Here is a 23,896-nt window from a genome sequence, read left to right as displayed (position 1 = left end):
GATGTAGGTCACGCGCTGCCGCGGAGGTGACTGTGCTGGGTGTGCCAGTTTTGGTTACCAGGCTGCGGATCCATGTCACACAGGCCGCACCTGCAAGGGAGGGCCCCTGAACCTAAGCAGGAGAGGTTCGGTCATCCCAGTCCTCCCCCAGCTGCTCTGCCTCTCCTTCCTGATCGCCTGCCACAGGCCACTGTGTGGACCGCCAGAGAGACCCTGCCACAGCTCGCCTAGGGACCAGGACAGACCCCGGTGGATGAAGGGCCCCGCACCTTGCAGCCAGTGTCCGGGTGCTCAGAACAATCCAGGCATCTTACAGAACTCCATGGTTTGCCGAATCTGTAGGCAAACTGTTACTGTCCATGGGAAAGTATTAGGAACCAGAAAATCATGTTTGTTTTCCTTCTCATTATAAACTCTCAATGGCTCCCCTCTGAATACAGAAAAGCAGTAAGTAACCTGGTATTTGAGACCTTACACATTTTTATTCAAATTTGTCTTTCATTAATCGGATACTGTCCAAGGCCACCCAGCCTGTACCTTTTACTGATTTATAAAGAAATGGAAAATTCCTTACTGAATGAGTGAATGAATAAATGCATGCAATCGTGATTGTCTTACACTTTATATAACACGTTCTCTGGATTTACTAATAAAAAATGCTGTAGGCCTCTTCCAGCGGCTTTCCCTCATTCTGGTCTGCATTGCAGGGGCTCTGGCTGCAGCCAACACTGAACACTGCAGGGCACCTGATGAGACCAACATCTTGTCTTCCAGAGACGAGGGCGATGTCATGAGTCACTTCTTGGTCTTTCCCCTCTCTCTGCGCATGTGGTGTCAGCCGTGGTGCCTGCCAACCCGAAGACGGGACTTGCTACATATGTCAGCAGTGGAAGAGACCCGAGTTACCAACGGCGAATCCCTATGGGTCCACAGCAACTTCAGTCCTTGCCTCCTCAGAAGACAGAATTCGACTGAGGGGCGTCAGGCAGAAAAAGAGACCGAGCAAGTTTCAGAGCAGGAGTGGAAGTTTAGTTAAAAGGCTTTAGAACAGCAAAGAAAGGAAAATTCGCTTGAAAGAGACCCAAGCAGGCGCCTGAAGGTCCAAGAGAGAAAAGAGAGCACAAGAAGACAGTAAAAAAGAGGGTCTTTAACCTTGATCCTGGGACTTCATAGGCTTGCCTCTTTCCCAGGATTCTTCCCTTACAAAGTGGGTTTCCCGCATGCGCAGTGCTCGCCTTATCCTTTGGAATGGAGCATGCGCAGTGTGTTTAGGGAGGTCCACGCAGGCCCCTCAGGCTTTCTTCCCTTTTCTGGCGGAGTGGTCATCAAACGTCATCATTTTTTGTCTCTTAACACGCATGCCCAGGAAGTTGCTTCTCCCTGAGGCCTGCATTCAGTTGACAGTTTGATGTTAACAGGTGCGGACCATCAGGAAATGGTCTCTTCTGGTGCGGTGGAATTGTCATTTTTAGAGAGGTGATGCGATCATTGCCGAATCATCACCCGAAATTTCTAGTAGGTGGTGGAGAGAGCTCTCTCCTGCCCCTTTCATGCCTAACTACCTGTAACACATAGAGGGGGCTTGGCTGGGACTTTGGAGTGAATTCAGGGAAGCTGGCCATGCACGACTCGGTAGACAACTGGGGATGAGACTTGAGGGTCTCTGGGCCTGCCGGCGGCCCATTGTATGCAGATCAGTGCGAGGGATCCTCATATTCCGGCTACTACAAAGCTGGGCCTTTACCTCTGCTTAAGTAGAAAGAGGCCTGAGAGGGTGACTCATTCTCACTCATCACAGCATCCGCAGTGCTCCAGCCCTGCCCCAACCTCCCTGTGTCTACTGGGACAGCCTCAACGCCAAGGGAAGGAACTAAGAGGAAAAAACTCCAGTTTTAAAAACTGAACAGAATTGAGGAGGAGCCTCCTCAGGACCGGTTCTTTCCTCCCCCACTGGCCTCTCTCACCTGTCACCATCAACTCTTACCCCCTTGGAATGTTCAAGCTGTTTATCATTCCCTGGGAGCAGCTTGTCCACTGAGCTTCTGCATTTGGGGCTGAGTGACAAGAAATTAAAGGGACGAAATGGGCCAACTCCCTAATCTTACCTCCCTGCATTAAAGTGGAGAATATATGGGAGTAAATAAATGGAAAAGACACAGTCAGTTCTTTACCATCACAGTCAATAACGGCAGAATCACTCCAGGAGGAAATTCAGTCTGGGGTACTTCCTTCATCTGAGACACCTAACCTGGGGACAGCTTGGCTCTGTGTCCCACCTCTGCCACCACGGACTGTCTGCCCACTCGCTTCTCTGTATTCCTCAAGATCTGGGGTGCTCCATTTGAGTTCCTGGAGAAAGGAGAAATGTTTTCTACCTAGAGTGAATATATCTGGTGTCCTTCCAAATAGCTGCAGCCCATGCATTTTTAATAAGAAGGAAGCCCTGATGAATGTCACAAAGCCAATTAATGTGGCCACCACCACGGTGGAGATGTTGTTATACAGCTGTCAAGTGCCTGCAGTGTGCAGGGCAGAGCAGAGATTAGACATGTTGCCCACCCAGTGGGCTGATGATCAAAGTGCTTGCGTGTTTCTGTAGGCATTTCCAGTTCAGTTTACATTTTAGAAGAAAATAAATACACTCAGACAACCGTCTCCTGTTCTTCTTCTCCCTACCCTCCACCTTTGATAATGGAATAAACTTTTCCCTTCCCCCTCCCTTTTATACTAAAACAGTTCCTTGGAGGTATCAGTGGGGCTGCTTAGGGGCAAAGGCCGCGGATCCCAACTCTGCACCTAGGAACTGGCTGATCCTTGTGACCCGGTCAACTGGGACCCAGTTGTAGCCAAACCTCTCTTCACTCCCCAGCAACACCTGCAATTGCTCAGTTTCATCCCAGATCCCAGTGGTTCTAGCTAGACTCAGGCCAAAGACTACTTGGGCCTTTTGATAAAAGGCCTTTGGGAAATTAGCACTTTTCCACTGGATTATTGGAGCTGCAGAAACTTGCCTACCTCTGGGATTCTGTTCAGCGCCTGACATCCTGAAGGTTTGCCTGGGCTCCTCCCAGCCCTAGTCTAATCCTGAATGAGCTGGCACTGGCTGGGCAGCCTGGCCTCACCTGGGATCCCTGTTTGGCTTGGCCTTTGTCAAGGAGGCCAGGAGCCTGAGGAACTAGAGGATTAAGCAACAGCTTCCCAGGGGCGAATTCCTGCCTAGCGCCTGGTATTGGTTTCTGAGCCAAGCATGGGTGGCTCTGTTTCTGCTGATTCCTCATCGTAGTTGCATGCTACATCCTGGTTCTCTATTCCTGCCTGGATATTCCTCCCCAGAAGGAATTAACTCAAGGGCCCTGAGAGCTGCGGGCCCAGATGTAGCTCTTATATGCAAACACTTCCACTTCTGAATTTTCAGAAGTTACTAAGACCCCTTAGAGCCACGCTGGGGTCCTGTTAGCTCTTCTTCTGGGCCCGACTTAATTGACTTGGCCAGGCGTTATTTTAGACACCTGAAATTGGCAAGTGCTTGGTATCAGGGTGGTTTAAATTTCAGAGGGGCATGGCATGGCATGGCATGGCATGTTTGAGGCTGGGACTTATAATGCACAGATAAGAGCCTTCTTTGTCGCTCTAACAGTTTTGCTCATCTTTACCCACCATGTGTCAGATCACCCTGTGGATGTTGGAGAGTTATGTCTGATTGTTTTTGCACACAGGTCGGAAATGTATGAAAGATAGGCTGAATTTCTTGCCTCCTTCCCTAGAGCAAACCTAATAGCTCAGACTGCAGCAAGCTACTGATGTTCTATCTCTGTGAACTAGGAGGTGATAAGCTGAGGAATGCCTGCTCCTATCCCCATTTTTACCTGAGATCCCAGAAACTGGCATGCCCCATACACCCTGGGTTTGCCAGGGACAAACCTGTTTAAGCCTGTCCTGTTACACACATGAAAACACCCCCTGTTGTTCTCAAAATTGAAAGCTGGACAATGAGTTATGGAGTTGCCCTGTGTATAGAGGACATCCCATTCATTCTAGCTGTGTTCTTTCCAGACTACAGAGAGCATGTTATGGCTGGAGAAGTTAGGGCTGAGAAAGGGAAGTGACTTGTCTACACTCACATAGTGAGTCAGTAGCAGAACCGTTTAAGAGAATCCAGGGGCTTTGACTAATGTGCTACTCACTCCTGACACCACCCTGGTAAAGGGAGTAGAAAGGACAGGAATAGGTCAGTTGACAACATGTGGTGGAGGAGAGAAGCCTGCGTGCCTATGCATGTGAAATGACGGTAGAAGGCTTCCAAAGGGCAGGTGCAAAATAATATTGCACAGTGCAATCGATCCTTAGTGGGAGCTCAGGAGCTGTTGGTTGATGAGTGAGTTGATAAGCTACAAGTGCCCACAGGGAGAAGGAAAACATCAAGCAGGATGACCAGGGGGTGCTGCAGAGAGGAAGCAGTGAACTGCCCGCAGCTGGCCGAGCCTGAGCCTGTGATGGGGCCAAGGGTGTGCTGGCACCCTATGGGCGGAAGGACTCGAGCTACCTCTAAGTCTACTGAGGCCTTATTTACCAAGGTGAGGGTTGAGCTGGATTCTGAAAAGGAAATCTAGTAAGGAGAAGGAGGCGAGCCCAGCGTGAAGGAAGGAGGTGTAGGGACAGTGGGCAGACGAGACAGCCTGGGGCAGAGGGAGATGGAAGAAAAGAAACAAAGAATGTCTGCCCAGCATCCTCATTTTTTTGGTTTTCTGGGAAAATGGTGAAACTCTTGCAAGTGGCGATTACAGAGGGCGGGAGTAAGAGTGAAACCACAGTGATTTTTTTTTTCAGGACCAAAAAAATAATGTTTTCCCCAAACTAAACAAAGTCAGATTGAGAAATGCAACATAGTACCTTAGGGACCTGGTGGCTCATTGCTACGTCTTGCCACAGGCGCCGGCCTCAGATGCTCATGGCCGCCTGGGAAGGGGAGGAGGACCCTTAAACTTTTCAAGATCCAAACAATCATGGTTCTCTTTTTGGAAAATAGTTTTTATCGGCCTCTTGTAGACAGCGGTGGTCGCACCTTTTGTGAACCACAGAACAATATGTGTCTGGATGCCTCTTCCCCACCTGTTACCTGCCCGGGGAGCCTCACCTGCCTCTTATAGGACAGCTTCATAGCCTGTGACTTCAGTGTGGTCCTCTTACACTGAAAGCCTCCAGTGATGATTGCTGTTGTTACCTAAAAGGTCATTTCCCTCAGATGACACCAGTGCTTTAGGATCATTAAAGAAACAAAGGAATCTTATAATTACAAGATGAAACTCTGCCTTCAAAGAGGGAGATGCGGCCAAATTCTTTAGGAAAAACTGGAGCTGGGGCCTGGGTGGTCTTGCTGGTGTTCCTTCTTTTGTGATTAAATGAAGCCATTCATTTCAGAGCTGCCTTAAAAAAAATGTAGGAGTCATTCAACCTTCTTCAGCAAATTATAGTGATTTTAAATGAACAAAAAAGTCAGCGGCCCTATTCACACCCCCCACCCCTCCCCCATCAGAAATAATGTATCTGATGATGGAAATTATCCACAGCCTGAAAAGAAAAAATCATGGCAACTTCTCAGTTGCACATCGTACTTTCATATTTCTATTTATGTGAAATTCTTATTCTCAACCATCTGATTTTTGTTAACGTTAGGGATCTAGATCTAGGCAGGTCTTGTGCCTGCAGACCCCTTTAATTAGCATGATAACTCAAATTGTTTTCTAATTGAGGTGGCTGTGCTTCTGATTCTTATCTGTGGAGCCAGAGGCCTTGGGGCCACCGGCACAGCCCCATTGGCTGAGATTTTATCTGCAAGCACTGCCCTCTCTCCCAGGAGTCTGCTGGCCAGGGGTTGAACTCTGAAGCTTCTCCAACCTCAGGTGGAAATCTGAGTTCTTGCCCCGCCCAGAGTGCTGGGGGATCTCAGCAGCCCACCTGGGCACACAGGAGCAGCCTACCTGGGCACACAGGAGGAGTGGGTGCTGAGCTGGCACAGCAACTCCATCCTCCTGTCCTCACCCTGGGATTTCCGATTTGCTGCAGGGTGTGGGAGAACCCAGCTCCCACCTCTGCTAGCTGTGCATAATTACTGAGTGGGGAGGGCATCACTGTCTCAGACAAGAATGAGGGGCTGGCCCACAGTCTCTGCACCTCTCAAGTGGTCTCTGGAGGCACCCCAGGTCGCTGGCTATGATCCTGGGACCTATGTAGTCACTGGTGCCAATGTCCATGCTAATGACTCTAGTGGCCACCTCTGTCCAGGCAAGGGCTGAATCCCAGCACCAACATAACTTTTTCCAAGCAGCCTAGATTAGGCAATGGAAAAAAACAAAAACAACCGTGAGGTAAAGGGACCTTCAGCATAATCCTAGCTTTTATCACATAAACAGAGGTTGGGGGTAACCACCCCACCAAACCAAAAGGATTCATGACACAGTGCGAAGTGCCATGTGCCTTCACAAAGAGAAGGGTCACGTCAATATCAACTCCTACAGTGATTCAACTCTACAGAGACAAATGGTGTTTTAAAAATTCCATTTTATTCTTTGGTAGTTTTTCCCTTTTTAACAAAATTGTCTATATTTAAGGCATACAACATGATGTTTTGACATACATATACAGAGTGAAATTGTTACTACAGTCAAGCAAATTAACAGATTCATCATCTTGCATAGTTATTTTTTTTGTGTGTATGATAAGAACACCTAAAATCTACTCTCTTCACAAATTTCCAGTATATAATATAATATTATTAACTATGCTGTACACCATACCTTTAGATTTATTTATCCTACATTTGCACCCTTTGACCTCTCCCCATTTCTCCCTCTCCCATCCCCGGTAACAGCCATTCTACTGTCTCTTTTCTACTTATTTAACTTCTCTTTTAGATTCCACATATAAGATGAATCACAGTATTTTTCTTTCTGTGGCTGACTTATTTCACTTAACAAAATGTCCTCCAGGTTCATCCATGTTGCCAAAAATGGCAGTATCTCCTTTTTAAAGGCTGTATAATATTCCACTATATGTGTGTGTGTGTGTGTGTGTGTGTGTGTGTATATATATATATATATATATGTGCATGTGTGTGTGTGTGTGTGTGTGCATGTGCATAAAAGCATACTGATTAAGGAAAATGTTTAAGCCATACTGGTCTGCGGTCTGAGTTAGATCATGATTGTATCCTTTCCTTTGGCTGACCTTTACAATCCCTCAATAAGTTGTGCTAACACAGGGAAGCTGCTTTTACCAAATCCCTGTGATGAACAATTTCTTTATCCATTCGTCAGTTGATGGACACTTAGGTTGCTTCAATATCTTGGCTATTGTGAATAATACTGCAATGAACATGGGAAAGCAGGTATCTCTGTAAGGTACTGATTTAATTTCCTTTGGGCATATATCCAGTAGAGAGATTGCTGAGTCATATGATAGGTAGCTCTATTTTTAGTTTTTTTTTTTTGAGAAACCCCTGCAATTTTTTCCATAACGACTGTCAGGATTTATATTCCTACTAACAATGTATAAGGGTTCCCTTTTCTCCACACCCTCTCCGAATATTTTTATCTCTTCTTTTTGGTAATAGTCATCTTGATGGATGTCAGTTGATATCACATTGCGGTTTTGATTTCATTACTCTGATAATTAGCGATGCTGAGCACCTTTTCGTACACCTGTTGGCCATTTTTATGTCTTCTTTGGAGAAATGTCTGTTCAGTACACAAAGCAGTATAAAGATTCAAAGCCATCCTTGTCAATATTCCAATGACATTTTTTACAGAACTAGAGAAATCAGTTCTAAAATCTGTATGGAATCACAGAAGACCCCAATAGCCAAAGTTATTAAGAAAGAAAAACAAAGTTGAAGGCATCATACTTGGTGGTTTTTAAATTTTACTACAAATCTATAGTAATCAAAACAGTATGGTATTGACATAAAAACAGACACATAAACCATGTTTTAACTGGGTTATTTGTTCTTGTTGTTGCTTTTGAGTTGTGTGAGTTGCTTATATATTTTGTATATTAACCCTGTATCAAATATCATGTTGGTGCAAAAGGAATTGTGGCTTTTGCCATTAAAAATAATGGCAGAAACTGCCATAAATGCCATTAAAAGTAATGGCAAAACCCGCAATTACTAATATATGGTACACAAATATTTTCTCACAATCCACAGGCTCTATTCTTTTCATTTTGTTGATTGTTTTCCTTGCTGTGTGGAAAATTTTTAATTTGATATAGTCCCGCTTATTTATTTTTGCTTTTGTTGCCTGAGGTTTTGATGTAATATTCAAAAAAATCATTGCCAAGGCTAATGCCAAGGAGCTTTCCCCTGTTTTCTTCTAGGAGTTTCATGGTTTCAGGTCTTAACTTAGATCTTTAATCTATTTTAAGTTGATTTTTGTGTCTGTTGTAAGATAGGGTCTAATTTCATTCATTTTCATGTGGATATCTTGCATTCCCAACACCATCTACTAAAGAGACTGATTTCTTCATTGGACCTTCTTGGTGCTCTTGTCAAAAATTAGTTGACTGTATATGTTTGGGTTTATTTCTGGACTGTCTATTCTGTTCCATTGGTTTATGTGTCTGTTTTTATGTCAATACCATACTGTTTTGATTACTATAGATTTGTAGTAAAATTTAAAAACCACCAAGTATGATGCCTTCAACTTTGTTTTTCTTTCTTAATAACTTTGGCTATTGGGGTCTTCTGTGATTCCATACAGATTTTAGAACTGATTTCTCTAGTTCTGTAAAAAATGTCGTTGGAATATTGACAAGGATGGCTTTGAATCTTTATACTGCTTTGTGTACTATGAACATTTTAACAATATTAATTCTCTCAGTCCATGAATATGGGATCTCTTTCCATTATTTGTGTCATCTTAAATTTCTTTTATCAATGTTTTATAATTTTCAGTGTACAGGTCTTTCAGCTACTTGGTTAAATTTATTCCTAATTATATTATTCTTTTTAATGTTATTAGTGAAATTGTTTTATTTTTTATTTTTTGGATAAGTCATTGTTGTTGTGAAGAAATGTACCGATTTTTGTATGTTGATTTTGTATTCTCCAACTTTACTGAATTCATTTATTAGTTTAAACAGGTTTGTGTGTGTGTGTGTGAAGTTGTTAGGGTTTCCTACATATAGGATCATGTCACTGATAAACAGGGATAATTTTACTTCTTTTCTGACTTAGATGCCCTTCGTATTTTTTTCTTATCTGACTGCTCTGGCTAGTACTTTCAATACTATGTTGAATAAAAGTGGCAAGAATGGGCATCCTTGCCTTGTACTGGATCTTAGAGGAAAAGCTTTCCATTTTTCCCATAGCTTATGTTGCTATCTCTGGGATTTTCATAAACAGCCTTTATTATGTTGAGGAAATTTCCTTCTATACCTAAAGTGTTGAGACTTTTTAATCAAGAAAGAATGTTGAACATTGTCAAATGCTTTTTCTGCATCTATTGAGGAGAACATGAATAATCTTGAGGAGCGCTTTGTGAAAGTGACTTACAGAGTGATTGTGCCTAGAGCACTGACCCAAAAAATGATCAAGTGCTGGCCGGGTGCTGTGGCTCATGCCTGTAATTCTAGCACTTTGAGAGGCCGAGGCAGGCAGATCACCTAAGGTCAGGAGTTTGAGACCAGCCTGGCTAAGATGGCAAAACTCTGTCTCTACTAAAAATACAAAAAAATTAGATGGGCGTGGTGGCGGGCACCTGTAATCCCAGCAACTTGGGAGGCTGAGGCAGGAGAATTGCTTGAACCCGGGAGCCAGAGGTTGCAGTGAGTCGAGATCGTGCCATCGCAATTGTACTCCAGCCTGGGCAACAGAGCGAGACTCTGTCTCAAAAAAAAAAAAAAAAAAAAAAAATCAAGTGGGCAAGAATTGCCAAATATGCATGAGGAGAATTATCTCAGAGAGGCTGGGGATGGGGGTGAGTGGACAGATCAGCTTAGCCTCTAAGGTAGGGCATGTATATGCTTGTAGTAAGAAGTTATATGAAGGGCCTTCTCTTTATAGGAACAGTAGCTTTTGCCCTAATTCTAGGTCATTGTCATCATCTACCCAAAGGGGTAAGCATTAGACACTTGATGAGTGTGGATCAGGTGAAAGTAGTAAGGGCTGCTTATAAGAGGTGAAAAGAAGAGCTATTCAACAAACGGTGTTGGAACCAGTGGCTAGCCACTTAAAAAAATAAATTAAGCTCGTTCTTACCATACTCTTTCCCCCAATAAATTCCATGGGGATAAAAAATTTAAAGGTAAAATTTGAAACCATAAGATTTAAAAAATCATGGGTGTGTTTATTGATCATCTCTGTATAGCGAAGTCCTTTCTAGTGTAGAAGCCACAGATTTAAAAAATTATAAATTTAATACCATAAAAGTATACATACTTTTGTATGACAAAATTACCTTTAAAAATGTGACAATCAGGGCAAATACTTGCAACATATATGAGAAACACAGGGTTAATTTGCTTAAATTATAAAAAGCTGGTACAAACCAATAAAGAAAACCTGGCACGAATCAATAAATTAAAAATTGGGCAAAGAATATGAATGGGCAGCTTATAAGAAAAGTCACACAAATGTGTGATAAGCACATTTACTTGAAATTAAGAATGCATATCCAAATCATAACAGGATACCATTGTTCACCTAACTGGCAAAAATTATTAAGTTTTTAAAATAATTAGTGCCTGTGCAGATATGTGGAGAAAGGAACTCACAAATATTGTTATGGGGACTGTTAACTGGTGGTCATGTTGCTAATATTAATAGATTCATCTGAGAGCAATTTAACAATAGCAATTGTAATTTTCAATGTATGTTCCCTTTGATCCAGGAATTCCGCTGCTTGAATTTCGACTACTACTACCTTGACAAAATTATACCAAAACACATCCCAGCACTTTGGGGGGCAGAGGCGGGCGGATCACGAGGTCAGGAGATGGAGACCATCCTGGCTAACACGGTAAAACCCCGTCTCTACTAAAAATACAAAAAATTAGCTGGGAAACACTTGCTACTGTTTTAGACCACTATGTTTGGGGGTGATTTGTTATGTAGCAATAAATAATAGAAATAACCATGATCCCAAATTTTTGTGCACACTCGTGTGTGTATGTGTGGTGTTGTGTACACAATTGGCCCTTGAACAACATGGGCTTGAACTGTGCAGGTCCACTATACACAGATTTTCTTCTACCTCTGCTACCCCTGAGACAGCAAGACCAGTCCCTCCTCTTCCTCCCCATTGCTCAGCCTACTCAGCATGAACACAATGAGGATGAGGACCTTTAGGATGATCCACTTCCACTTGACACATAGTAAGTATATTTTCTCTTCCTTATGATTTTCTTAATAACATTTTCTTTTCTCTAGCTTACTTTTTTCTAAGAATACAGTATCTAATACATATAACATATAAAATAGGTGTTGCTTGACTGTGTTATTGGTAAGGCTTCTGATCAACAATAGGCTTTTGGTAGTTATGTTTTAGGGGACTCAAGAGTTATATGCAGATTTTCAACTGTGTTGGGAGATCGGTGCCCCTAACCCTCATGTTGCTCTACAGTCAATTGTATATGTATATGCGTACACACACACACACACACACACAATATTTTTATATATGCAAATGTACATCCACATTTGCTGTGTTTTGCATAATTTTGAGGCAATAGAGAACAGAAGGAACTGCTGAGAATGGTTATTTTTGAGTGATGGACTGGAAGGCAGGGAAGCTGTGATAGTTAATTTTAGGTCTTAACTGGATTAAGGAATACCTAGAGAGCTGGTAAAGCCTCAAATCTGGGTGTGTCTGTGAGGGTGTTTCCAGAGGAGACTGGCATGCGAGTCAGTGGACCGAGTGGGAAAGATCTGCCCTCAATGTAGTCAGGCACCATCCAATCAGCTGGGGGCCCACATAGAACAAGGCAGAGGAAAGGAGAATTCTTTCTTTCTCCTGGACCTGGGACACCCTGCTTCTGTTGCCCTTGGATATCAGAACTCCAGGCTTTTCAGCCTTTAGACTCCAGGACACCCTGGGTTCTCGGGCCTTTGGCCTCAGACTGAGAATTGCACCATTGGCTTCTCTGGTTCGGAGGCTTTTGGACTGAGCCACGCTACAGGCATGCAGTTTGTGGGCGGCTTGTCATGGGACTTCTCTGCCTCCATAATCATATGAGCCAATTCCCCTAATAATCCTCCCTTTATCTATCTATCTATCTATCTATCTATCTATCTATCTATCTATCTATCTATCATCTATCTATCTATCTATCTAATCTATTCATCCATCTATCTCCTATTGGTTTTGTCTCTCTGGAGAACTCTAATATTAAGATCATCTTTGTTAGAAATGGAATGTTGATGCTCTGTTCTTGCCTGCATGATCTATAACTTTTTTCTTGTGTATCTTTTAAAATCTTTAACTGGCTTGGGAGGAAACCATCCTTTTTTCTGCTCATATTAGCTTTTTTAGAGTCTGAAAGCACGTAGTTTCTGCACAGTACCAACCTGGACTGAACAACAGTAATGTGCTTAACATTATCCAAAACTGATTCCAGTTATCAATTGTGCAGTCCTTGGAGTCACATTTGAAGGTTCACATCCTGGACCTTCAAATATGAAGCTGGAGCTTCATATTTGAAGCTCCATCATTTCCATCCTCTCTAAACCTCAGTTTCCTCTTCTGTAAAATGCAAATAATACCAGTACCTACCTATATTAGTTATCTATTACTGTATGATAAATTACCCCAAAACTTACTAGCTTGAACCAATAAACATGTATGAGCTACAACTTCTGTGGGTTATGAAGCCAGGCATGACTCAGCCAGGAGCTTCTGGCTCAAAGTATCTCATGAGGTTGCAGTCCAACTACTGTCTGAGGCTGCAGTCCCATCTGAAGGTGTGACTGGGGCAGGATCCTCTTCCAAGTCCATGCACATAGTTGCCAACAGGATTCCATCCAATGGAGTCTGTTGGACTGAGGGTTCCACTTCCTCACTGGCTGTTGGCTGGGGGTCTCCCTCAGTGCTTTGTCACATAGACCTCTCTACAGAGTGGCTCATGGCATGGCAGCTGGAGCACCAAAGACAGAAACCACAGACGTTTTACAATCTGATCTTGAAGGGGACATCCTATTACTTCAACATACTCTATTCATTCAAGGCAAATATATGAATCCAGTCCACACTCAAAGAGCGAAGAGATTATACAAGGAAGTGAATGCCAAGAGGTGAGGATCAACAGGGGCCACCGCAGAGGCAGCCTACCACAAGACCTCATAGAGTGGTTGTGAGCATTAAATGAATTAATGTCAGTGTTTAAAACATACTATCACTCAACAGATGGAAGGTCTTATTAATATTATAGATATCTGTGCATGTTTAACATTAAATATCAAATGTTTTTTTTTTTTTTGAGACAGAGTCTTGCTCTGTCACCCAGGCTAGAGTGCAGTGGTGTGATCTCTGCTCACTGCAACCTCCACCTCCTTGGCTCAAGTGATTCTCCTGTCTCAGCCTCCCGAGTAGCTGGGACTACAGGCGCACGCCACCACGCCTGGCTAATTTTTGTATTTTTAGTAGAGACAGGGTTTTGCCATGTTGGCCAGGCTGGTCTTGAACTCCTGACCTCAAGAGATCCACCTGGCTCGGCCTCCCAAGGTATTGGGATTACAGGCGTGAGTCACCTTAAGTGCTCTTTTTCTGCAACTAATTTATAGTGAAATTTCAGAGGGGCCTTTTGGCCAGAAATGTACTAATTTATCCACCTAGGTGTTTTCTCAGATTCCCCAGGGCAACACTGACTTAGGAGTGGCTCCTGCCAAGCAGTGATGTGGGCTGGGCCTGTCATGGCTTTGGGGCCTCTCAGTACAGCTCATCGAGCAGTCATCGAGTCTGTATTAGTGCCTATAACAAGAAGGGAACCCAGGTAGTAACTGGGGACCCAGCAGTGAACCAGGCATATGTAATTTCTGCCTTTACGGGGCATGCAAGTTACTGGAGGGGGTTCAGACAGAGAAAAGACAACTTCAGCTATTCCTGGGTGCTCTTAAATACTGATACCCAGAAAGGCATAAACCTAAATGATTACTCTTCTCTTACTACCTCAATATTTGAGGGTAAATAAGGAAGTTTATTATTGTTAAGTATTTAATTTAAGAAACACATAATTAATTTAATTAAAATCTAATACCTAAAATGTTATATTTATGAAATTTACTAACACCAAGTATGCCCTCACTCTGGTGGAGGCAGGAAACTAAACTGCTTGCCACTGTCATGAGATCAGGTTCACAATGTGGTGATACTCTGGTTTCCTAGGAGACTTAGCTCTGGCACAGGCACACAGCTGGACACATGCAAATAATCGCTATCCTCACCAGGTGTTCAGCTGCTCTTCATACAAGCATCTCTGCAGTCTCAAAAAGTATATATTCATGCATTCAACAACTACTTTATGAACAACAAGCGAATGCTATATTGGGGTACTCTTTGGATCCCACCTATTTCCAAATTTCCAAGACTGCATTCTCTCCATTCATTGTCCTCCAACACAGCTTTCAAGACTGTGAATTGGGGTCTTCCACTCATAGGCATGCCCAGCACAGCATAAGGTAGAGAGCAGAACAGGAGCCATCAGAGTGGACATTGAATCAATCACAGAGACAACAGCAATAAGCCACAAATACTCAACAAGTGGGGGAAAGGGGCAAGGGAATACAGTTATAAAGCGCAAGAGTTCTCCAAACATTTTAAATATTTTCTTCTCACTCTTACGATTCCCACTTTCTGTGTAGGAAAACAAAGAATAAGAAAATGACTTCTATGAAGCACATCCTCCAGAGTGAGTTGACCCAGAGTCTTTATGGAATGAGAAGGGAGAGAATTCATAATTAAATAAACAGCAAACAAACCTCAGGACAAAGTTACCCCTTATCTTACCTAAACTCTACAGTATTATAATTTACTCAGTCAATCAATAAGTATTTTTTAGCATCTACTCTATACCAGGTACTATTCTAGCTCAAGTTTTATCATGGTGCTCCAGTTTTCTCCTTGTAGTATTTACATTCAACAAACACTTATCACTAAACCCACTGGCATGCAGAGCTATAATCTGTAACCTATCGTACACTTCTGAAAAATATTAACAGAACCTTAGTTGGCAAGAACAAGAACTCATTAAAAATGGGGTTTAGAGAATAAAAATTTAAAATGATACTATGTTTGAGTAATTACACATATATATATGTAAAAATATATACACAAACCAAATATTCAGGAAGACACCAATTCTGAAACAAGCTCTGTCGATATTAAAGAACTAATGTTTTCTCCTTAATCTCCTTCAGATATTTAGTATATATCTGTGATAGCATGATTTTCTAGGGCATATTCTCCAACAAATGTCATGTTACATAAGCTGTGTGTTCTTTCGCGTTTAGAAACTAGCCCTTACTGTGAAGTGTAACATCTTCTTGCACTCACATCCTCCTTTGTTTTATTTGTGCAAATCTCAGCAAAATCTTGTGTAACTGTATTAGTCAGCTTCACTGCATAACAAACAATCCCCCAGAATCTCAGTAGTTACCTCATCAATGTATTTCTTGCTCATGACACATGTGGGCTATGAGTCTGCTATAGCTCTGTCCCACGTGTTTTCTCATCCCAGGATGCAGCTGAAGGAGCAGCTCCTATCTGGAAAATGCTTTTCTCTTGGAAGAGGGCAGAAGAGCAACAGACCAAGTGGAACCACATGATCACATTTAAAGCTTCTGCTCCTAAGTGGCATATACCTTGTCTACTCACATGTCATTGGCCAGTGAAAATCACATGAGCAAGCCTGATAGGGACAGGGAAGTACACTTACCTATAAGGAGTCTAAGGCAGAGATGTGTAATCCTTTTAAAGGAGAAAGGACAAATAATTACAAACAATATCATAATCTACTACAGTAACCACTTGGCAATTTCCCAAATTATTGAGGAACTTAAGGGCACATTTTTTTTCTGGATCTACATTTCTATCCATTCATTGAAGGGTAGAACACAGGCAGTTCCTCAATCATGGCATGCATTACCTACAGGAAAAGAAAGTCATCACTGTGAAGGATATTGAACTGAGCCCAACATCTGCTAAAAGATCACAGATTTTGAAATTTTAAAAAACAAATGCTGAACCTCATTATTACAACACTAGGGTTAACAAAGGATTGCCATAGTTTATGCAGCATTATCCTGGCAACTTCATTTCACTAGTGTCCTATTTTGTTTTTAGTTTCCTGGGATTCAAAACCAAAAGAAGGGTAAGGAGTGGCTAACATTCATGCTAACACTCGTATAATGCTCTAAAATTTATTTAAATAGCACTTCCACATTCACAGTAATTGCAGAAGTGATGAACACAGTTAAGAAGGACATGCTCTCCTTGGGGAATTAGAATTAGAAATAGGAGACGTAGGATGATATTTGCTTTTATATGAGAAGTAAAATTATAGTGTTACATGTGCTTAATCATGGTAGGGACCTAAATCACTGCAGGTATCTGTTTATGCCATTTGTTGGAAAAAACTGGGACAGGATACTGTTTTCCTTCCTTTAATATTTTTAAATCACCTCCTACATGACAGGCGCTGTGAGATGAATATCTCATACTTACATATACACACGCCTATTATTTCCACATCTCTGATTTTTCCCTGTACCCAGGGATTTACTTCTAGTCATAAAAGATGGCTTAACTTAGATTTCCTGCCATACAGCACCTTCCCTTTATACTAAGTCATACTTTCTACAGTTGGCTGAAGAGACACATTTTATAATGAGAAAGCTAAAATGGAGTCTTTTTAAAGACATGCCCAAGACACACATGCTAACAAGATGACTACTTCATTCCTTAATTTGTGGTCCATTGAGATGACTGATTGACATATAGATAGATAGATCAGTAGATACATAGATAGCTACATGGATGAAAGACAGATGATAAAGAGAGAGAGAGATGAAACATAGACGATAGAGGGAGATGAATAGTTTATCACCCTTGGTGTACGAAGTGAGGAAGTCAAGGTAAAACAATGGCAAGCACTGTGCCTCGGTCATAGTACCCACTTCAATTGGAAAGCATGGTCAAGTCAACCTTCTAGGAAAGAAACAAGAGCCGTGTCAACTCTGTCATTCAAATAAATGTCCACGATGAATACTGTGCCTTCTTAAAGAACTTGCAGCTCAACGTTTTGACATTTCATATAATAGCTAGCACATTATGACCATGTAGTAGATGTTATAGTGAATTGTGTCCCCCTAAATTCATATGTTGAACCCCTAACCCCACTAACCTCAGAATGGGACTCTATTTGGAGACGGGGTCTTAAAGAGGTAATTAAGTTCAAATGAGGTCATTACTGTGAGCCCTAATCCTATATGACTGGTGCGTTTTAAGAAGAAGAAATTAGGATACAGATGCACTCAGGGTGAAAACCGTGTAAGGTGAACTGGTGAAGACGGCCATCTAAAAGGCAAAGAGAAAGGCCTCAAGGGAAACCAACCGTGATGGCACCTTGATCTCAGACATCTAGCCGCCAGAATTGTGAGAAAATAAATTTCGATTGTTTAAGCCACTCAGTCTAGGTTACTTTGTGATAGTAGCCCTAGCAAACTAATATAGTAAATATTTAAAAAATCAGCTTCTCTTCAATTTATTTGGAAAAAAAGAGACAGTATTACCAATGCTTCATTTACATAGTAAGGCAGCATGGAAAATGGGTATATACTTGCTTTTGTCTGGGCCTGGGTTCAACTCACTGGCTCTACCACTTACTAGCAATGTATGTAACCTTGGACAAATTACTGAATCTCTTTGTGCCTCAGTTTGCAGATCTGTAAAATGGGGTAATAGTACTTATCTCACAAAGTTTTTAGGAGGAACAAATGAATTAACAATATTTGAAAGCACTTAAAATAGTGCTTAACACATTGTGACCAATGCATAAACATGAAATACAGTAGTTGGAAAGTATTGTGAAATCCAGTCTATAAAATCCTTTTAAATTCTAACAATTTAAAAAAAATAAGTGTAGAGTATTCTTAATACAGTGAGAAAATACTTGTCACAGCATTCAGAGTTTCCAGTCTGTTTAGTAGAAGGGTTATTGGGTTGAGTTTGCATTTTCGGGAAGAGGGAATGTGCTCTAATGATGAAGATGGTCGTGACCCGTGCACCCTGATGGCAGTAATTGTGAATTATTTCCGGAGAGGATTTTAACATTTGCCTAAGCTTTGACAGTTGCTGGCTTTCCCCGCAACATTCATTGCCATGAGAACCATGGACGGGGTACAGAATGTGTGCTGAAAAATGTTCACAGGTGCTATTTGCACATGACTTGCTGTAGAACGGGTGTAAACACAACTTGGTTTCTACTGGTCAAACTTTAACTCAAGATAAACTTGCTGACTGTGAAGTGTACCGCATGATTGTTCAGTGTGTGACGGCAAACATAAACAGGGGAGCAGGGGCGTCCCAGGGTCCAGGGACCAGTGTGTGTACCTTTCAGGAAGGCCAGCCTGGCTGCAACCTGCTCTGGTCCGGTGGCCCCCCATGGTACCACATTTTCTTTATCCAGCCCACCAGGAATGGGCACTTAGGTTGATTCCATCCTCTTTGCTATTGTGACTAGTGCAACAATAAACATCTGAGTGCAGGTGTCTTTTTGACATAATGATTTCTGTTCCTTTGGGTAGTTACCCAGTAGTGGGGTTGCTGGGTCAAATGGTAGTTCTATTTTTAGTTCTTTGAGAAATCTCCCTGCTGTTTTCCATAGGGGTTGAACTAATTTACATTCCCAATAACAGTGTATAAGCATTCCTTTTTCTCCACATCCTTGCCAGCAGCTGTAATTTATTGATTTTTTTTTTTTTTTTTGAGATGGAGTCTCGCTCTGTTTCCCAGGCTGGAGTGCAGTGGTGTGATCTCAGCTCACTGCAACCTTTGCCTCCCAGGTTCAAGTGATTCTTCTGCCTCAGACTCCCGAGTGGTTGGGACTACAGGCACATGCCACCGTGCCTGGCTAATTTTTGTATTTTTAGTAGAGACGGGGTTTCATCATATTGGTCAGGCTGGTCTTGAACTCCTGACCTCATGATCTGCCCACCTCAGCCTCCCGAAGTGCTGGGATTACAGGCTTGAGCCACCATGCCCAGCCTATTGACTTTTTAATAGCCATTCTCACTGGTGTGAGATGGTATCTCATTGTGGTTTTAACCGGCATTTCTCTGATGATTAGTGATATTGAGTATTTTCTCATATGTTTGTTGGCCACTTGCATGTATTCTTTTGAGATGTGTCTATTCATGTCCTTTGCCCACTTGGAAAATGATTTTTCTAAACCAATTGGGAAAAGAGGAAAGTGTCATCAATAGGGAGATAGCACCTGAGATAGATTTTGGAGGATATTACTTCTCTGAGATCAAACTTGCCTTTGATACACTGGGAACATTTTTATGAGCATAAAAATTACTAAAAGAGACTTGAAATATTTTTCTCTCATGTCAGTTCAGTCCATGGAGCTATTAAAATTTTCAAAACTTCAGGGCAAGAAAGATATATATCATCTGAATGTAAGCATTTGAGTAACCAATCTCTGCCAGGGGTGGGGCAGGTAGGTTGACAATACTTAATATATATTTTTATTTACATAGAACTGAGCCATTGCTAACCTCACATATCTAGAAAATAGCTTAGAAACAATGATTTTTTTTAAATAAAACAACACTTGAGAAACGCTTTTCTTATGCTTTTCTCAGAGAAGAACCAGCCCTCAGTTCCTGACTTGAAAAGCATTTATGTTTATTGCACACATATCCCTAACCAGTGTGAGTTTCTCTATGCCCATAGCAATTTAGAAATAGAAAATCAGCATTAGGGAGAAGGCTTTGCATAGTCTTGCACACTAACAAGAAGTAACTGCTGATGGCCCAAAGAAGAGAGCAACAGAAAAAAAATGTAAAAAACAGACAGGCACAAGAATTCCAAAAGGCACAGTAATTTGGGACCTCAGGTGTGCAGGCAAACGTTTCTCTCTCTGTCTCTCTCTCTCTGTGTGTGTGTGTGTGTGTCTTTCTCTCTCACTTCTCTCTCTCTCCCCCCACCACCATGGCCTAAACCCATTATTTTTCCATCCGATAGCAGTGAAATCAGTTCTTTTTGTGATGATGTTAAGATCAAAAAAAGAAAAAAAAGTTAAATAAAGTTCCTCCACTCTTTAAGAAAACAGGGGCGGTTGAATTACATTTTAGAAAGTTTTCTGCCAAAATCTTTTCTTTTTTTCCTTCTTTCTTCCCTTCCTTCCTCCCTTCCTCCCTCCATTTCTTCTTTCTTTCTTTCTTTCTTTCTGCCTTCCTTCCTTCCTTTTTCTTTCTTTCTCTTACTTTCTTTCCCTCCCTCTCTCCCTCCCTCCTTCCTTTCTTTCTTTCTTTCTTTCTTTCTTTCTTTCTTTCTTTCTTTCTTTCCCTCCCTCTCTCCCTCCCTCCTTTCTTTCTTTCTTTCTTTCCTTCTTTCTTTCTTTCTTTTTCTTTCTCTCTCTCTCTCCCTCCCTCCCCTTCCTTCTTCCCTCCATCTCTGCCCACCTCCCTTCTTTCCTTCCTTTCTTTCTTTCTTTCTTTTGGTGCTTTGAAGGACCAGCTCTTACTTGCCTAGAACTCAGCAATCCAGAATGGCTACAAAGCAAGCTGAGATTTTATGGTGTTTGTGCCACCATTTGCCAGTATATAGATGTGGGATTACACGTTGTGTGATCAATGTTAGTTCCTATCCTTTAAGAATCGTCTCATGATTTTTAAGTTTCTGAACAGCTGAACGATTGTTGAAGATACTGTTACTTGAAAGGAGAAGAAATAAGGAGAAAAAAATGGAGGGAATTGTTAGATGATATGTTAGAACAAACATTACAACATCAACATAGTGGGAGGGTAAAAGGGAGTTCCCTTAAGGCACAAACAAAATTTCACCGTCCCTTTTATTTTTACTTTTAGTTTAGTTCACAGACTTCAAAACCTGCTCATTATCACCAAATGCTCTTTCAAGTGACGAAGTACTGAAAGAAAAACCTAAGTCACCTCTACATATGATATATAAGAAATGTTGGCACATCCAGATCTTCCTAAGGAGAGCTTGACTATAGCAATGCTGAATGCAAGCCTTATCAATTGCATCCTTCCTTCCTTCTTTCCACTCATAATACACACATACGCCCCTTGTATGTTAGGAACATTGTACTGGAGGGAATGTATAAAAACTCTAAGTTAATTCTTCTCTGAGGGCTTGCTGTCAGCCAGGTACAGGGTTAAAGTACAAATACTTAATTATCACTTGACCACACCCTTGTAAGGAAACTGATGCTCAAGAAATTTAAGTAAAGTTTCTGAAAGACACAGAGCTTGCAAACAACGGAGATGGGATTTAAAACAAGGTTGTTTATTAACCACTGGGCTCTACTATCTGCCAATGGGGTGTAAATAGTGATCCCCGGAAATAAATGACCCCCATTTTCTACACTTGATCTTAGCCAAAAGGCCGAGAAGCGATGACCCCCATTTTCTTAAAGGGCAGGGATAGGTTGAGAAAAATAGCCACTTTGATGGTATAGACCTGGAATGTGTGGAGGACCTTTGCACTACGCAGAATGGAATTGCTGGGCCCACTGATGTTGCTTAATAATTGACGGATAGCCTGTCTAAGTGACTCACATGCAACTCAGATTTCAGGGCTGAAAAGGCCATGGGCTAATGTGGAAAGGAGGTGCATCCCTGGGCAGTTTCTGTGGCCAGCCACCCTGTTTAGACAGTTCTCCGTTCACGGAGAGCTCTCTGCTACAGTGAGCAAAATGTTTACAACCTGATCCAAACTTTTATCATACATCGAGAGGCTGTCTGTAACCAAATCACACCTGCCCTGGGCAATGTGCTCTGTATACAGATCTCCATCAGTCACGCAACAGGTGCTTAATTCTTGGTAACAAAAGGTGACCTCAATTTCTTTAAAGATATAGCAAGCCCTAAGGATCCAATTATACGAGGATTGGGCCAAGTGATCCTAGAGGCCTTGCCTTCCACTATTTTGAGATATTTACAAAATGCAGATAAAGGAATTGGAAAATAGAAATATGTAAACTGGGAGAAGAGAGAGAGAGGGAGAAATTGACTTTTGAAATTATTAGCCTGTCAACCTAACATATGGAGAAATATAGCAACCATTGATGAAAATATCAAGTTGTCAGCACTTAAACAGAATGCTAAGAAAGCACTAAGCTGTACAACCATATAACACACCAAGCCTCTTGGACTAATACAATTTCCTTATGAGACAAAATGGAAGATGATGAAGCTGCAAATGCTTTGCCTCCACACTTCAGTGAGACCAGGCTAAGCCGGTGCACCTGAGTCCTAGATACTTGGGCAAAGGTTAGACTCCTTGGGAGTAAGCTTGGGCGAGTTTGCCAATCTTTGGGAATGGTTCATTCTTTAGCATTGCAGGACAGTCACAAGTACCTAGAACATGAGCTTCTTGCCTTCACCTTGCAGACCTGGCACTGTTGCTTTTTTGTGGTCTCCTGACTCTTAGGCATAAAGTCAGAGGCCAACACTTATTGAGTGAGTGCTCAATAACACTGGTTGATGGAAATAATAGGTGCTCTGTAAGTACCTGCTCTTTGAGTCATTAATGCTTGAAAACACAGTATTTAATCATAATACTCCACCTCCCTACACTAAATCCAAAACACGGTGTGTCCACATTTCTGATTTAGGGAGAACATTCGTCATTTTTAAAAAAAAGCATACAAATACCATAACCTTCAACATTATTGAGATTTTTGACATTAAAAGCAATACAGAGTCATTGTAGAAAAATCTTAAAATACTAAAAAATAGGCCAGGCGCAGTGGCTCATGCCTGTAATCCCAACAGTTTGGGAGGCCAAGGAGGGCGGATCATGAGGTCAAGAGATCGAGACCATCCTGGCCAACATGATGAAACCCTGTCTCCACTAAAAATACAAAAATTAGCTGGGCACAGTGGTGTGGTGCACACCTGTAGTCCCAGCTACTCAGGAGGTTGAGGCAGGAGAATCGCTCAAACCTGGGAGGTGGAGGTTGCAGTGAGCTGAGATCGTGCCACTGCACTCCAGCCTGGGCAACAGAGTGAGACTCTATCTCAAAAACAAAAAACAAAAAACAAAAAACTGAAACATATAAAGAACCAGAAACAATCACCTGTAATCTCATAATCCTGCCACTTAGAGATGAGTTAACATTTTAGTGTATTTCTTTCCAATTTTTTCACATATATTATATATACACACACATTCATACATATTTAAAATTATAATTATATGGAATATATGGCTGTATATCTGTCTTTTTCACGGAATGTTATAGATTGGGCATTTTCATTGATCAACAGCCATCTCTGAAAATATGATTTTTACATATCTACACAGCATTCCATCATCCGAATGGACTATGATTAATTTAAGTGTTTCCTCATTTTTGTATATTGGGGTTTTTCCCAAATTTTCCTATAGTCTAAGGAGTGCTTCAGTGAACATGCTTATCCATAAATCATTCTACATATTTCTGATTATTTTGTTAAGATAAATATACACAAGCAGAATTACTAGGACAAGGGAATATAAACACTTTTATGGCTCTTGTTATACATTTCTCAAAATATTTTTAAATTATTCTTTTCTGCATGTCTATTTTATTTTATTTTAGATTCAGGGGGTACACATGCATGTTTTCAGGTGGTACATGTACATAGGCATGGGCATATTGCATAACAGTGGGA

The 23,896-nt window shown here is 41.6% G+C and overlaps 1 long non-coding RNA gene across 1 annotated transcript; it reads right to left on the bottom strand.

Moving 5' to 3' along the window:
- Nucleotides 1-605: 605 nt before the first annotated feature.
- LOC116457769 (uncharacterized) lies at nt 606-15,531 on the bottom strand. Its single transcript, XR_004245103.1, has 4 exons — nt 15,326-15,531; nt 6,088-6,326; nt 5,295-5,420; nt 606-1,387 (listed from the first exon to the last, which is right to left on the bottom strand). It is a non-coding gene; the product is annotated as an uncharacterized LOC116457769 (long non-coding RNA).
- Nucleotides 15,532-23,896: the final 8,365 nt, after the last annotated feature.

This window comes from Hylobates moloch, unplaced genomic scaffold (genome assembly GCF_009828535.3).
Source record: "Hylobates moloch isolate HMO894 unplaced genomic scaffold, HMol_V3 SCAFFOLD_18, whole genome shotgun sequence".
Classification (NCBI taxonomy): domain Eukaryota; kingdom Metazoa; phylum Chordata; class Mammalia; order Primates; family Hylobatidae; genus Hylobates; species Hylobates moloch.
The sequence above is the reverse complement of the archived record's forward strand: the minus strand, read 5'-3'. Positions and strand labels throughout refer to the sequence as shown.